Source organism: Oryx dammah, unplaced genomic scaffold, assembly GCF_014754425.2.
Source record: "Oryx dammah isolate SB20612 unplaced genomic scaffold, SCBI_Odam_1.1 HiC_scaffold_3, whole genome shotgun sequence".
In the NCBI taxonomy this organism is placed as follows: Eukaryota; Metazoa; Chordata; class Mammalia; order Artiodactyla; family Bovidae; genus Oryx; species Oryx dammah.
Genome location: NW_024070187.1, coordinates 54,494,059 through 54,508,700, shown reverse-complemented (window position 1 = coordinate 54,508,700; position 14,642 = coordinate 54,494,059).

Sequence of the window (14,642 nt, the reverse complement as noted above, 5' to 3'; positions counted from 1 at the left end):
TTCTTTTAGGATTGGCTGGTTTGATCTCCTTGCAGTCCAAGGGACTCTTAAGAGTCCTCTCTAGAACAACAGTTTGAAAGCATCAATTCTTCAACACTCAGCCTTCACTATGGTCCAACCGTTTTGTTGGGGCCACCTGCATTTGCTGGACTAAAGGATACCACAGTCTGCCTTTCCTGTGATATTAAGACTTAAATCTAATGTAGAGAGAGAGGAGGAACCACTGTAAATTCCAACATTTGGATCACACTTCATTTTCCTTAAATATTTGCTTCTCAGAATTTTATACATCAAGAACACATATAAAAAGATGCTGATTTACATAAGGCTAAAGAAAATGAAAAATCCTCTTTGTGGTTAAAAAGGAAATGTATCAGAGCCCATTCTGTGTACCTCCAGCTAGAAAACACATACACACACACATTGCACCAAAGACCTCATCACTGGACATTCTAATACAAAAGTGAAGTTGGCTCTGACAGCTAACATTTCTGCTGGAGCTACTGGATTTTGTTGTGCTAAGAGTTTTTAAGTGGAGAATGAATTCAAATGAATTTAAATTAAAAATGCTCTTATATCCTGATATGAGAGTAATTAAGCACATTCATGTTACTAAAGCACAGATCAAAGTGCAAATCAAAGTTCTGAACTTTGATTAGAGAAGAGAAGGCAATGGCAACCCACTCAAATATTCTTGCCTAGAGAATCCCAGGGACAGAGGAGCCTGGTGGGCTGTCTTCTGTGGGGTTGCACAGAGTCAGACATGACTGAAGCAATTTAGCAGCAGCAGCAGCATATACATATCAAGTTGGAAAATAACTAAGCCTCTCTAAACTTGATTCCCTCTCTGTAAAGTAGAAAAAATTATGGTCTTGTCTCATAGATTTTAGAAAAGTTAAATGAGAATGCATGTAAAGAGCCAACACAGTTTCTGTCCCAGAGTAGGTATTCAATACACACTAGCTATCATCTCTATGGTAATCATCAGTATAGTTCTTTACATTAAGATCATTAGTAGTAGTATGTGTGGAATTCTTATCATGAAGGGAAAAGCAACATCATGGGTTTCTATCTGTTTCTCTCAATTAAGACAATTTAGTTTTAAATAAGTATATATATAAGAAGAAAATGGGCATAATTTAAATAGTTATATAAAGACATGCAAATCTACCAAATCAAGTATAAAATAAAGCATATTTTTAAATGAAGATTTTATCTTGTTTATTTAATATCAGGGTATGCTTTCTTCAGTACATAACTTGTACACTTGACTTCAACATGCTTAGTTGAACAGGAACAAAAAATACATATTCATATTCTTTTTGTCAAAGAAGTAGACACACAAAGCAATTTACTTTTAGATAGCAGGATGGAAAAGATTCAAGATATGTATGTATCTTTCTCATCCTGAGATCCAAAATGGAGATAATTACAGTCTCTGATTCATAAGATTGAGAAAAATTGTTAGTGCATGTAAAGATTTAATATAATGGATATATTTATATGTATGTATATGGGATTCCTAGGTGGTGCTAGTGGTAAAGAATCCACCTGCCAAAGTAGAAGACACTAAAGATGCAGGTTTGATCCCTGGGTCATGAAGAGTCCCTGGAGAAGGAAATGACACCACACTCTATTATTCTTGCCCAGAAAATTCCATAGGCAGAGAAGCCTGGCAGACTATAGTTCTTGGGGCTGCAAAGAGTCAGACGTAACTGAGTGACTGAGCACAAACACACATACAAGTATATGTATATATAATGTATTAATGATAAACAGAGGATCACTTTTGCCATGGGAAATTTTTTATAGTTTATACTGTACAGAGGGATAAAATTTTATTATTTATGTGGATTAAATAATTGTTTTAGAAAATACCCAATAGGATTAAAAGGTACTGTATTTTTTGTTTGTTTGCAAACCACTTTTATTTATTTTAAAAAATTAATTAGTTTATTTAAATTGGAGGCTAATTACTTTACAATATTGTATTGGTTTTGCCATACATTGACAGAAATCTTCCACGGGTGTACATGTGTTCCCCAGCCTGAAACCCCTTCCCTCCTCCCTCCCCATCCCATCCCTCAGTGTCATCCCAGTGCACCAGCCCTAAGCATCCTGTCTCATGAATCAAACCTGGACTGGCGATCTATTTCACATATGATAATATTAAAAATTTACTGTATTTTAACTGTGCATCATTTACAGATGGTAGACTATGATGAAGTGCAGTCAGGCTGCACTTCAGATACATATAGTTTTGGTAGGATTTTTCAACCAAATAAAAGACCTAATAATAGATTTTTATAATATAGTGGTTTTTTAAAAAAATAATCTCTTAGTTAATAGATGATCTACTAACTTAAAATCTGTCTAAAATAATTCTGTATTATCTAACATATTAAGTAATTTACTACTAAAATTATATAAATAATTTACTTCTAAACCCCCTCCTATTTTCAATATTTGTAGGAGTGTTTGCATGCATTTATGCATTTTTTTTTCACTGAATTATTTTTATCTCTGATAGCTTTCGCTGAGAAAGGGCAGTTGTGAATTTCTGACAAGTTAGTATGTGCTGTTGAAAAAGTGTGAACCGAGTAATTAAATCCTATTTGAAAAAAAAAAAAAAAGATTTAGCCACTGCTCGCACCTCTTCAACTCCTCTTATCAAGCTTTAGTAGTTGCTTTTCTGAAACAATGCTGCAATTTCTGTTAACCTCAATAGACAGTTTTAGGCAAAATATGTAATTTGGTTTCCTACACTATTGATAGGTTTATGAAATATTTATTTTTCTTGTTTGAAGGGTAAAAATCAACCCAAATAGAAATTTAATATACAGACGCTTTGTCTTCACAGATAACATATTGAAAATGTACCAGAAATGTTTCAATAGGCATTTTCATCACAAGAACTGCCTATGTTTGTTCTTTTTGATAATTTTATGTGATATTTGATTAATAAAGCATTTAAGTAATGAATTAAGTTGCAGTAGGGGCATGCTGGCTCTCAGTTTAGATCCTGAAACATGAAGATTTAATTACTTTATCTAGATAGCTACAAGCAGCATAATTGGTCATAAAGTTACATAGTCCTTTTTCCTCAAAACTCAGACATAATATTTGACTCAAGAGAATTTTGCATCAGTGAATTCTGTTAGCAGATACAATTTGTTGGAAACAGTCTAATTCTTTTGGAAAATTGCATCTTTCTTATTTGTATATCTACATTTTATTGGAATAGATAAATTTTGCAAGAAAGTAAAAAATAAATGAATCATATTTTTGTTATAGAGTAATCCTATTTGTTAATAAAAATAATGCATGTAATCCATTAATTGAAGAACAGAAATGTTAATCCCAGTTATTTTGCATGAGTACTAAATCGCTTCATTCATGTATGACTCTTTACAACCCTATAGACTGTAACCCCTGCAGGCTCCTTTGTCCTCCACTGGGATTCTCCAGACAAGAATACGGGAGTGGGTTGTCATGCCCTCCTCCAGTGGATTCTCCACCCAGAGATTGAACCTGCATCTCCTGTGGTTCCCGCATTGCAGGGAGATTCTTTACTGCTGAGCCACCAGGGAAAGCCCCCCAGTTAATGTATAGAATGGCTAATTCATATCTTTTCTATTTTACTATTTTTGACACTTCCTTGTTCTCAATCCCTTTTGTAGAGAATTGTCTGCTCAATTCACTCAAATCTGGGTTTGCTTTCATCACTTCATCAAGATCATCCTCATTTATTCAAATGCAGCCTTTATTTTTCTATATCCAAAATATATTTTTCAATGCCCTTTATTATTTATCTCACTTTTTTTTTTTTTTCATGAAGCTTTCTGGATTCTTCCATCACTTGAGACAGTACTTTCCTTTTCACCCTTTATCATTCTGGCTACTATTTTTCACATGCTCAATCTCCTTTACATTCAATGTTATAATAATCTCTCTAGAACTGATCCTAAAGGTTTTTCTTTCATAGATTTTCCTTAAGCAATATTGTAACATCATGAATTAATTTCATCTATCAAAAGAGATCCAAACATTATTGTATGCCCTAAGATTATCAGATCAGAAATAAGTATTTATAAGTGCATAATTTGGAGTTAGAATTCTCATTCCAAGTAACAGCACTGTGAACTTTAAAATGATTTTTAAAATTAAAACTAATGAGGTGAATTTATTGGGATACAGCCAATTATTTTTTCCTGGGAAAATAATAAAAAAAGGTTACCTAGAGAGTTTAATCTCCAACTCTTAAAACAATTTAACTCCCCTAAACAAAATATTTATTTTCATTTTCTACTGAACACATGGATAGCCAACATAATATAGGCTGCATATAATTAGACAGCCTACCAGCTGAGATGCTCTACTCCAAGGAGATTTTTAATGTTCATACCCAGGAAGTAAATTGCCCATCCCTGGTTCAGGCTTGTGTGAGGCTCAAAATTCAGTTGAAACTCCAATTTAGTCAACAAAGAAAAATTTAAAATACCACTTCTACTCCTCTTGAAAACAAGAAAGCAGAAGTCTATTCAGAGAACAGCAGTTTTGGTTTAAAAAGGAAAATGCAACACATAAGCTTAGAGATAACCCAGTCTTAGGCATAATTAGTAAAATTGAACCCTATTGGATCTGTGTGTTCTTACATATGAATATAGAATAATATGAATTATTTGCAAGCTTTTTTATGATAGATTTTTTGAATCCGAAAAACTTGGGCTTGAATTTCATCTTTGATTCGTAAAAAGCTAGGATTTGTGTGACAGCATGTTTGCCCCTGATTTTTGAGTTGAGATCAGTTTGCTTATTGGTAATGTGGAACCAAACGTTGAAACCATGAGGTTATTCTTCAAGTTATTTTAGGAATATGTCAATGACTTACATTAAACTACTAGGTTATGCTTGCTTCATGCTGTGCTGTGCTTAGTCGCTCAGTTGTGTCTGACTCTGAGAGTCCATGGAATGTATTCCACCAGGCTCCTCCATACATGGGGATGCTCCAGGCAAGAATACTGGAGTGGGTTGCCATGCCCTCCTCCAGGGGATCTTCCCAGCCTATGGATTGAACCAGGTCTCCTGCATTGTAGGTGGATCTTTGCTTGCTGAGCTACTATGGAAGCCTGTGCTTGTCTCATATTAAGTAAGTAAGTAAAGTAAGTAAATAAGTAAGTAAAGTCATTCAGTCGTGTCCGACTCTTTGTGACCCTGTAGACTGCAGCCCACCAGGCTCCTCAGTCCATGGGATTCTCCAGGCAAGAGTACTGAAGTGGGTTGCCATGCCCTCCTCCAGGGATCTTCCCAACCCAGGGAGGGAACCCAGGCCTCCCGCATTGCAGGCATACTCTTTACCATCTGAGCCACCTCTTTTTAATCCATACTTATTTTACAGAAATGTTACTATATTGTATTATCCACTAAAATATAAAACATCAACATAGTAAGTTTTTTGTGACCTCATCAGAGAAGATAAATTAGGGTGAGTATCTTTTCTAAACTACTAGCTAAAGAACACAAACTATGGTATCAGAAGTCTGTGGCTGTTAGTCCCTCAGTCCTGTCTGACTCTTTGAGACCGCATGTATCTTAGCCCACCAGGCTCCTCTGTCCATGGAATTTTCCAGGCAAGGACACTGGAATGCATTGCTATTCCCTTCTCTAATAATATCAGAAGGAAGGGAGTTTGAATCGTACCTTGATCTTTATAGCAGGCAAGCTACATTATCTTTCTAAGACTTTGTAGAAGAAATTAAAATGACATTTGTGAACTGCTTGTGATGTTCACAATATCTACATATATATATATATAAAATAAAGGACTCAATAATTTTTACATGTTATTTAATTATCACCACTGAAACTACAAATATATCTGAGTATTCTTTATTTTGTTTACTTATAAGGGTGGGTCTTAATACAAATATGAAGCACTGAGTGCCCACAGATATTTGTATAATTTTAACACCAGGCCCATAATTAGTGTTTTTAAAAGCTGTTAAGAAAACTTAGTTTCTATAATATCTAAGTAAAGACTTTTTATTTTCCTAGATTTACTGATTTAAGAAATGAAACTCTGTAAGTAAAAGAGGATTTAAGAAAGGTCTGCTTAAGTTCATACCAAATCTCTCATTTATTTGTGATTTATCACAGTCTAGGTTTTTATACCACTCTACTTTCAAAATTAAATTAAAATGCTTAGCTTGTACTTACTTACTGTCCTGTCCCAGGTTCCCTGCTCTGTGGGCTTGTAATATTATTATTTCTTAGAATCAAACTCACTAAAAACAAACAAAAAAACTTAATGTTTAAAGAATTAAAGAGTTTATACAATATGTATGTTGTATTGATTTATATGTTTCCCAGTTTCAACGTTAAAAGACGTTTTCAGGAATGTTTCATACTAACAGCAATAAGTTCAGTTCAGTCGCTCAGTCGTGTTCGACTTTTTGCGACCCCATAACTGCAGCACGCCAGGCCTCCCTATCCATCATCAACTCACGGAGTAAACTCAACTCATGTCCATTGAGTCAGTGATGCTATACAACCATCTCATCCTGTCATCACCTTCTCCTCCCGCCTTCAATCTTTCCCAGCATCAGGGTCTTTTCAAGTGAGTCAGCATTTCGCATCAGGTGGCCAAAGTATTGGAATTTCAGCTTCAACATCAGTCCTGCCAATGAACACTCAGGACTAATTTCCTTCAGAATTGACTGATTGGATCTCCTTGCAGTCCAAGGGACTCTCAAGAGTCTTCTCCAACACCACAGTTCAAAAGCATCAATTCTTCGGCACTAAACTTTCTTTATAGTCCAACTCTCAAATCCATAAAGGACTACTGGAAAAACCATAGCCTTGACTAGACGGACCTTTGCTGGCAAAGTAATGTCTCTGCTTTTGAATATGCTGTCTAGGTTGATCATAACTTTCCTTCCAAGGAGGAAGCTTCTTTTAATTTCATGGCTGTGATCACCATCTGCAGTGATTTTGGACCCCCCCAAAATAAAGTCAGCCACTCTTTCCACTGTTTCCCCATCTATTTGCCATGAAGTGATGGGACCGATGCCTTAGTTTTCTGAATGTTGAGCTTTAAGCCAACTTTTTCACTCTCCTCTTTCACTTTCATCAAGAGGATTTTAGTTCCTCTTCACTTTCTGCCATAATGATGATGTCATCTGCATATCTGAGGTTATTGATATTTCTCCTAGCAATCTTGATTCCAGCTTGTACTTCATCCAGCCCAGCATTTCTCATGATGTATTCTGCATATAAGTTAAACAAGCAGGGTGACAATATATAGCCTTGACGTACTTCTTTTCCTATTTGGAAGACATGGAACCAGACTGTTGTTCCATGTCTACTTCTAACTGTTGCTTTCTGACCTGCATATAGGTTTCTCAAGAGCCAGGTCAGGTGGTCTGGTATTCCCATCTCTTTCAGAATTTTCAACAGTTAATTGTGATCCACACAGGTAAAGGCTTTGGCATAGTCAATAAAACAGAAGTTGATGTTTTTCTGAAACTTTATTGCTTTATCGATGATCCAGCAGATGTGGGCAATTTGATCTCTGATTCCTCTGCCTTTTTTAAAACCAGCTTGAACATCTGGAAGTTCACAGTTCATGTATTGCTGAAGCATGGCTTGGAGAATTTTGAGTATTACTTCACTAGCGTGTGAGATAAGTGCAATTGTTCTGTAGTTTGAACATTCTTTGGGATTGCCTTTCTTTGGGAGTGGAATGAAAACTGACCTTTTCCAGTCCTGTAGCCACTGCTGAGTTTTCCAAATTTGCTGGCCTATTGAGTGCAGCACTCTCACAGCACCATCTTTCAGGATTTGAAATAGCTCAACTGGAAATCATCTCCACTAGCTTTGTTTCTAGTGATGCTTTCTAAGGCCGACTTGACTTCACATCCCAGGATGTCTGGTTCTAGGTGGGTGATCACACCATCGTGATTATCTGGGTCATGGGGATCTTTTTTGTAGTTCTTCTGTGTATTCTTGCCACCTCTTCTTAATATCTTCTGCTTCTGTTAGGTCCATACCATTTCTGTCCTTTATCAAGCCCATCTTTGCATGAAATGTTCCCTTGGTATCTCTAATTTTCTAGAAGAGATCTCTAGTCTTTCCCATTCTATTGTTTTCCTTTACTTCTTTGCACTGATCGCTGAGGAAGGCTTTCTTATCTCTATGAAGACCTACAAGACCTTTTAAAACTAACACCCCCCAAAAGATGTCCTTTTCATTATAGGGGACTGGAACGCAAAAGTGGGAAATCAAGAAATGCCTGGAGTAACAGGCAAATTTGGCCTTGGAGTACAGAATGAAGCAGGGCAAAGGCTAATAGAGTTTTGCCAAGAGAATGCACTGGTCATAGCACACACACTGGTCATGGCAAACACCCACTTCCAGCAACACAAGAGAAGACTGCACATGGAGATCACCAGATGGCCAACACTGAAATCAGAGTGATTATATTCTTTGCAGCCAAAGATGGAGACACTCTATACAGTCAATAAAACAAGACTGGGAGCTGACTGTGGCTCAAATCATGAACTCCTTATTGCCTAATTCAGACTTAAATTGAAGAAAGTAGGCAAAACCACTAGACCATTCAGGTATGACCTAAGTCAATTCCTTTATGATTATACAGTGGAAGTGAGAAATAGATTTAAGGGACTAGATCTGATAGACAGAGTGCCCGATGAACTATGGATGGAGGTTTGTGACATTGCACAGAAGACAGGGATGACAACCATCCCCCAAAAAAAGAAATGCAAATAAGCAAATGGCTATCTGAGGAAGCCTTATAAATAGCTGTGAAAAGAAGAGAAGAGAAAAGCAAAGCAAAGGAGAAAAGGAAATATATACCCGTTTGAATGCAGAGTTCCAAAGAATAGCAAGGAGAGATAAGAGCAATAGCCTGGTCCATTAAACAAGTATTGACTATTTTACATTATTCTTGCTTTCTCTGAGTTCATTGATTTTAGTATAATTCTCTTATTTATGGCAAACTTTCTTTAAAGTAACTTTAATGGAAATAGTAGGAAATAGTTGTCTATTGCAGCTAAGTCGCTTCAGTCGTGTCCGACTCTGTGTGACTCTATAGACAGCAGCCCACCAGGCTCCTCCATCCCTGGGATTCTCCAGGCAAGAACACTGGAGTGGGTTGCCATTTCCTTTCCAAGTTGTCTATTAAGTTCCAATAATATTTCATTATGTACCTTAGTATGTTTTTAATTACTTCAAGACTAAAATTAAAAAGTAGCATGATTAGTATAACCATGCTGCATGCAATTTTAAACATTACAGATCCCAAATTATTTAACATGTACTATTTACCAGGGAAATTTTATTTTTATTCAAAAATTTCTCTTGTGTATGTGCCAGTTTCCTAATTTTTACACATACTGATGTAAAAAATTAAAATTCCACTATATTTATATATCCAGGCTGGCATTAGTCCTTAGTGTATAACTTAATACCAAGTCTCTATACTTCTTCTTGAGCATATTAAAAATGTTAGTGAATGAATTAAAACATACAAACCAAAATCTCACAGGCAATTAGGGCATATGTTATTGAGGTACTCTTCTCTGCTTTGTTTTGTATTACTTCAATAATACTCAATAATGGTTTGGACTATATCAATTGAGGCAATTGAGACATATAAATATTTAGAATTACCCCAGGACACAGAGCTAGGAAGAAAGTTCCAGGACTACAACTCAGATTATGGGACCACAAGGCTCTTATAATCATTACACTAAATAGGCTTACAGCATTTACCTTGCTATACATATCTGAGCTATCTTACACAAGTTCTATGTTTTAGCTTTAATTATAAAATAATACAAATTGTTAGTGACTGAACACTGAACCTTAAACTTTGTCACAGTAGGTGAGAATTGTATCTGCATCCTAAAAATAATAAAGGAATCATGACAAGAATTATACTGCAAATTTGAAATTTGCTTGGAATAGGCATTTTAATGCCTACAATAAAGTTGCTAATGCTTGAATATGATTTTAAAGTCTGTAGTTCATTTTAATTTATCATCTAGACATGGAGGAAGAGTTTCAACAAAACTCATCTAAAAACTGGAGTGGAAAGAATGAGATTGTTTCCTACTTTGCACACCATCAAGCCAGATCCTTCAATAAATAAGTTAAGGAGGTAATAAATTTAAATAAGACAGCAGAAGTCTTCCATGAAGGTATGCACCATTAAATTTCAAAGACTACTAAGTTTAAGTCTATTTCCCAGCATGAGTTTGTCCTACCTTGTTTTCACTGGCTTAATTTTCCTAATCTAATACAGTCTCTGTGTAAGGTGAAATAAGGCTCTGATATCTCACTGGGAAGCTTAGAGGGTAGGCAGAATAATGGCTCCCCAAAGATGTCCATGTTCTAATTCCTGATGTTAAACCTGTGAATATGTTAACATTACATGACAGAAGGGAGTTATAGTTGCATATGGAATTAATGTTGCTGATTAGTTGATCTTAAAATACTGAGATGGCTTCCCTGGTGGCTCAGCAGTAAAGAATCTGCTTGCCAATGCAGGGGATACGGGTTCCATCCCTGAGTTGGGAGAAAGAAATGACAACCCACTCAAGTATTTTTGCCTGGGGAATATCATGGACAGAAGAGACTGGTGAGATTCAGTTCATGAGATTGCAAATGAGTGGGATATGACTTAACAAATAAACAACATCAACAACAACAACAAAACATGAAAAATATTCTAGATTATCCAGGTGGGTTTGGTGTAGTAGTCACATGGGTCCTTAAAAGTGCAGCAGAAAGCAACAAGAATGAGTCAGAGGGATATGACAATGGAAGAAGACAAGACTGATGGCAGCATGTGAAGGATTTCATATCCATTTGCTAATTCCTAAAAGAAGGGAGCTTTGAGCAAGGATGAGAAAGATGTCTCTAATTGCTAAGGGCAGCCTCCAGATTACAGTGAGCAAGGGAATGGAGACCTCAAGACAACTGCATGGAACTAACTGAATTCTGCTGAAGATCCAATACTTTGGCCACCTGATGCAAAAAGCATTAGAAAAGAACCTGTTGCTGGGAAAGATCGAAGGCAAAAGAAGAGGGAGGCAGAGGATGAGGTGGTTAAATAGCATCATGGACATGAATTTGAGCAAACTCGGGGAATAATGAATGACAGGGAAGCCTGGTGCACTGCAGTTCATGGTGTCACAAAGAGTTGGACATGGTTTTGCAACTGAATAACAACAAACTGAATTCTGCCTATAACCAAAGGCCATGGAAATGGATTTTCTGCTGGAGTCCATTGAAAGGAAGGCAGTATGCTGGCATGTTGATTTAGCCAGTGAGATAATGTTGAAATTCTGATTTCCAGAACTGTAATGATAATTCTGTATTGTTTCAAACCACTAATAGAGTTTATAGCAATTTATTATTTTATTATTGTAATAAAAGGCTAATGCACTGAAAACCCACAAATCTCTGCTCAAAATATTCTATTTTTCTATCAACCCTTATTACTTTATACCTTGAACATTTTAGTGACTCTATCCTTTCTTTGATTAGTAATCAAATGTGTAAACTGCAAGTAATTGCTCTTTTAAAATTAACAGCTAATAATTCTATTTTGAACCATCAGTTCAATTCAGTTGCTCAGTTGTGTCCGATTCTTTGCAACCCCATGGACTGCAGCACATCAGGCTTCCTTGTCCATCAGTAACCGCCAGAGCTTGCTCCAACTCATGTCCATTGAGTTGGTGATGCCATCCTACCATCTCATCCTCTGTCACCCCCTTCTCCTCCCGCCTTCAATCTTTCCCAGAATCAGGGTCTTTTCAAATGAATCAGTTCTTCACATCAGGTGGCTGAAGTATTGGAGCTTCAGCTTCAGCATCAGTCCTTCCAATGAACATTCAGGACTGATCTCCTTTAGGATGGACTGGTTGGATCTCCTTGAAGTCTGAGGGACTCTCAAGAGTTCTCCAACACCACAGTTCAATAGCATCAATTCTTTGGTCCACAGATTTTTTTTTTTTTTTAATGATCCAGCTCTCACATCCACGCATGACTACTGGGAAAATCATAACTTTGACTAGACAGACCTTTGTCATGTAAGTAATGTCTCGGTTTTTTAATATGCTGTCTATGTTGGTCATAGCTTTTCTTCCAAGAAGCAAGTGTCTTTTAATTTCATGGCTGCAGTCACCATCTGCAGTGATTTTGAAGCCCGAGAAAATAAAGTCTATCACTGTTTCCATTGTTTCTCCATCTATTTGCCATGAAGTGATGAGACCGGATGACATGATCTTCGTTTTTTGAATGTTGAGTTTTAAGCCAGCTTTTTCACTCTCCTCCTTCACTTTTATCAAGAGGCTCTTTGGTTCCTCTTTACTTTCTGCCATAAGGGTGGTATCATCTGTATAGCTCAGAAAAATACTATTTCAGGTAAATTAAAAGTACATGTTTATTAATATATGCTGCTATATCTATGCATAGAAATAACTGTTTTTTTATTTCTTCATGGAGCCTTGAGGTTGTTTGATATTTTATAGATAAACTACTTTATATCTGGGTTTCATTTTAGAAAAGAAATGATCTTGGAATGTTACTGATTATTGATTCAATTTCTTTGTAAGCTATAGGCCTATTCCAGTGCTTACTTCTCTTTATGTGAGTTTTGGTAGTTTGTCGCTTTCAAGGTACTTATCCATTCCATATAATTTATCAAATCTGTGGACAGAGATTTGTTCATTGTGTTCTTTGTTAATCTTTATTGTCACGTGATCAGTAGCAATGACTGCTCTTTAATTTAATGTATTTTTTAAAATTTATTTTAATTGGAGGCTATTACTTTACAATATTGTAGCGGTTTTGCCATACATTGACATGAATCAGCCATGGGTGTACCTGTGTTCCCCATCCTGAACCCCCCTCCCACTTCCCTCCCCATGAGACAGGGTGCTCAGGGCTGCTCTTTAATTTTAATTTTAATACTGATCATTTGTGTCTTTTCTCTTTTACTTTTCTAAGACTTTCCATTGAAGGCAATATTTCCCTCAGCTTCTTTTGATTCCTTCTTAGAGTCTCCATCTCTCTGGTTACATTACCCATCTATCCTAGCATCTTGTTAATGTTTTTTATTGGTGTCCTTAGCATATGAATCATAGGTAATTTATATTTCCTGTCTAAAAATTACTACTTCTGTGTCCTAGCTGTCTGATTCTGAATCTTTCTTTTCATCTTCAGATTGTATTTTAGCTCATTTTTGGAAAGCCTTACCAAATTTTTGTTGAAACCAAAAATGTTGTAGTGGGTAATAGGAACTGAGGTGAGTAGACTTTAGTATGAAGTTTAATACTGACCTGGCTAGGAGCTAGACTGTGTTTAACATTTACTTGGCTGGATTGAGAGACTTCCAACTACTTTTCTGGACTTGTTTTTGTCTCTCCCGTTGACTTTGTTCTTCTAGGTGTATTTCTCCTCAGTGACAATCTATGTCTTGCAGCTCTTTCATTTGTAAACCATAAAACTGAAAAAAAAAAGTTTCTTATTTGTATCTTCACATTTTTAAGAATAACCTGAATTTGATGGTTTGCACCTTGGAAAATTCAAGGCAGATTGAATACCAGAGTATTATTTGGAATTCCTACTGGTTAAAATTATTCAGAATTTTTTTTCACTAGTTGAATTAAATATTCTTAGATGTTTAACAATTTCTTTTACAAAGAAGTCAGAAGCTTATGACCCAGAAATATTTAGCATTTGAATGATATTCTGTGAACCATAAGTTGCTCACAAAAACCATTTTCTACCTCAAGGAATTGAGTATTCTGAATGATTTGGTAATTATACTGCCATTTATTGTATTGTATAACATATGGCCTGCAGTCTTTTGAGTGTCCAATAGCTTTACATCATGTAATATTTTTAAGACAATCGAGGATCCATATTGAATTCAGATCAGTTCAGTTCAGTCACTTAGTCATGTCTGACTCTGTGCAACCCCATGAACCGCAGCATGCCAGTCCTCCCTGTCCATCACCAACTTGCCGAGTTCACTCAAACTCGTCCATCAGGTTGGTGATGCCATCCAGCCATCTCATCCTCTGTCATCCCCTTCTCCTCTTGCCTGTGGTTCAAAAATCATAGGTGAGATGACAATCTGATGAGAAATATATTATTCAGGGTTCCTGGTTCATATTTATTTTAAACAGAAAGAGGACAGATAAAATAACACTAAGCAACTTACAGGCTCTCTAAGAGAACCTGAAAACAAGTCACGAGAACTACAGAAACTGAATAGATCTACTGAAATCTCCATCACCCTCAGATTTTGGACCATTGAGCCTGGGGAAATGACATATATAATTATATTGCTGGGGAATAGATACAGACTGTATTCCTGCTATTGCTGCTAAGACAGAAACATTAATTGGCACACAAATAATCAATACTGTTCATTCATTCTTGCTTCCTCATCTAACATATTTCTTCATGTCATTCATTTCCAAAATTATCAAGCATAGATATTCCTAATTGTGGGAGCCTATGTTACATGCCTAGGGAAAGACTAGATATCTCTTTACAAAAATTGAAATTATCAAGGGAAAATTTTGACCAAGATGGACACAATAAAG